Consider the following 3799-nt stretch of genomic DNA (forward strand, 5'->3'; position numbering starts at 1 on the left):
TTTTTTTATTATGATTACCACAAAAATATCAAGCAGCACAACTGTTTTAAACATTCATAATTATAAAAAAAAAATTCTCGAGCATCAAATCATCAATAATTTCTGAAGGACAATGTGACACTGAAGACTGGAGTGATGATGCTAAAATTCAGATTTGCCATCACAGGAATACATATGACCACATATGAATTTATGATACACATATACTCACACATACATACGTATATGTGCACACGACACATACATACAGTATGGTTACATGCAATTCTGACTACCTCCAAATGTGGTTTGAATGATCAGATCATAACACTTTTAAAGAGACATGATCAGGTCATAACACATTTACACCTGTATTTAGCCTATCCTGTGACCCTAAATATTGTAGCACAGATTTGTTTATTTTTTAAACTATAAAAATCCTACCAAGAACATTCTCATTCAAGAATATTTACACAGGCATTGAAGGGCTGAGGATGAATTGCCCCATTTCAACAAGATACATAAATATCTTGAAGCTCTACAAAGGATAAAGTCAGAGATGTCTTGCAGGTTTTTGAGACCAGCAGGAGCCTGGGAAATACATCTTGGCAGATGAAGGCTTCACCTCCAAAGGGAATTTCCAGTGGTAGAGCAATACTTATAAATGAATGTGCTGAGAATGCATAAAATAAACAGCCAAGATAATACTTTTGTGAACAGAGCTAAATCTATAAGACTAGTTTAGAGTACATACTAAAAAAGGAATACTCACATTCACCCATCATCATTGTGCAAACATAAAAATGAAATGAGAATCAGAATCAGCCACTATATTTTCACTACCAAACATGGCTCATTTGTGTAAGTGAACCCTTTTATGTTCAGCATAAATTCAATCCACAGTCAAATCCTTCTTGATAAGTATAACAAATCCGTCTTGTCGCTGCCAAATGCCAGCGGTATTTTGGTCATGGTGGTCTGACTATTTACAATGTTGAAGAGATGTCAAAAGATTTGAGCGCTATTCGTGTTTGGATTCAAGGCAAACTTTAAACTGTTTAAAAATTGTGTAAAACATCTTTGTCATCATCACGTTTGATTCTTGCAGTTTATCATCCAGATTGCCAAATGCCAGTTTGATGACTCACTCTGCCCGATGAGACATGTTTCACAAAGTCAATTAAAAGTGAGATGAAGCCAAATTTAGTTCAACAGAAGACATGTCTGGCAGCTCTTGGAGAAAAACTAGCAATACAGTCAGCATGAAACTGTGATGAACTTTTTTTCCCCTTTTTTTTCAATATATTGTGATGTATTATCTGAGTGAAATGGGTTCTTGAACAAGAAAAAATTTATAGGGCGGGACTTGATTTTGTCTATCGGGTATTGATCGTTGGATTGTTGTGGTTTGTTACTTCTGTGATGTGAGTGACAGGTTGCCCCGCCCTCTCACAATTAAACATCATCAGAGAAGAGATGACACTGGGGGGTTGATGATTATTTCAGTTAATTAACTGATGAATAATCTAATCAGTTATTTTGATTAGATTTTGATTAATGGATAAATCATTTATAATAAATACTGCAATATTCCATAAAAAAAATAAGAATTGTCCATTTTGATTTCATCGTAACAGCTAAATAAACTAGTTTCCATAAGGAGCAAAACTGTTCACAAAAAAATGTTGGTGAAGGATTTACTTTGTAACTTTTTATTCAGAAATTGCTATTCATTTTCACAAAGAATTACAAAGAAGTTACAAGAAACACTGAATTAAATGTGACATTTTTAAAAAGCCTGAAATAGTATTTTCTTGTAAAACATACTCCAACTCCAATAATCTTTGATTTATTTACAAATCTTTTTTATATAGTTTACAATATCTTGTTTCTCCTGGCATGGGAAGTAGTTAAATAATAAAAGGTTATGACGCATTGCAGGAAACATTAATCAGGCTCTTAATCCATGTTGTGGGGTAGATTTTCCAATATTGCACACTTTTCCCAAAAGAAAAAGGGGGAACCCTGAATTTTTCTTCCCATACTATTTTGTACTCCTCCCATGCTCTTGTTAATCTTTTGGGATTAGCGTCCCACCCATTTCTTTGCTGAAAGACAGGCTCAACAACTAAATCTTTATCAAGTAATATGATTTACTGTAATACGATTCGATATAGTCTCCAGTCAAACAATTGTGACTTTTTGCATACATGTTTTCAAAGAAATTTAAAGAACTATGAAATAGCACCCTGTTTATTTTCGCTTCAAAGCAGGAAAGGCAATCAATCAGAACAGCGTAGAAGTCTAAAACACAGCTATGATAAAGCCTGTGTTGTAACTGTTGGTTTGGCAATTTTAAAACTGACATATAACTTTTAAATCATGTTCTGCTCTGAATGATTGCTCCAAAATACATAGGTGCTATAGTGTTTGCAACTGTAATTCAGTACAAACCCATGGTGAGTTTGGGCCACCAAAGACTGTGTACGCCATAAATTCAGTGCTGCCAACAAGCCATTTATATTACTCTGTTGTGTCATTTAGCACAGACACACACACACACACACACACACACACACACACACACACACACACACACACACACACACACAAACAGGAATTGCAATGACATTAGGGGGCATGAACAGGCAGACATGTACCAATTTTGTAAGGGGTACCAGTGGCAGCCAAGATAATGCAAAATAATAAAATATAAAATATTATTATAATTATTGTTGTTGTTGTTGTTTATATAAACCATGTGGTTGCCAGTATCAACAAATTTAGCTTGGTGACCAAGCTCAATTCCAGAATACAATAATTATGAACACATACAACACAAGCACACATACACTCATTAGTGTACTAGCACGGGATCAGTGAGGTGCAGAGCAAGTAATCATGTGCACCTTGGAGGCTGTTCGTCCTTTGTGCAGTAAAGATAACCTTGCATTTGCTCTGCAAATATACACCGTAGTCATCTTTTTCTTTCTCTTCTCGCTAATTGGTCTCAGCTGCAGACTCTATCTTCCAAGATGTTCTGTTGTTAACAACTGGGGATGAATATTAATGAAGCAAAAGTAATGTCCAGGGCTAATTTAAATGTTGTCATATGCAACATAACATAGTTTATTTATAAATTAGCATTCTTGCATAGGAGTGTAAGTCTTACAGCAACTGATTTATTCCGGAGGGGGCATGCTGACAAAAATGCATACAGACTGTTAATTAGTCAATTGTCAACTTCTCTAGCAAGGTAAAAATGTATTTCAAAACTTGGGAATAGCCTTACAACATTTTATGATGTCAATTCAAGTCAACACCATTGTGACAAAGTTTGCTAAGAAGTATTTCCTACTCGAGCAAGACCGTATTACTCTAGTCAAGCCTATTCAATAGTAGCAGACTGGGAGTAATCTTAGATGGCAACATGGCCAGTCCATTATGGGTGTTGAAGTTCTCTTTTTTTTTAAAAACAACAGGAAGACAACAGACTTTTTTCCTTTTCAGTCAGGTGGTACTAACTTCAAAATGTTCGCCTTTCTACTGCATTGGCAGCCAGGTTTTATTTTTAAAAAAGCCCATTTTGCCAGCAATGAATTACCCCTTCAAAAGTCTTTAAAACCCTATTGAACACACTAAAAAAAAGAGGTTCTTCAGGGGTTCTTTGCGGTGGTTAAGGTGCTATATAGCACCACTACCATTTAAAGAACCTGTTTGGTTCTTCAGCGGTTCTTTAGCGGTTCTTTGGGGTGGTTAAGGTGCTATATGGCACCATTACCATACAAAAAACCTGTTAAGCACCTACAGTTATTTAAAG

This window comes from Leuciscus leuciscus, assembly GCF_965113295.1.
Source record: "Leuciscus leuciscus genome assembly, chromosome: 14".
Taxonomy (NCBI): domain Eukaryota; kingdom Metazoa; phylum Chordata; class Actinopteri; order Cypriniformes; family Leuciscidae; genus Leuciscus; species Leuciscus leuciscus.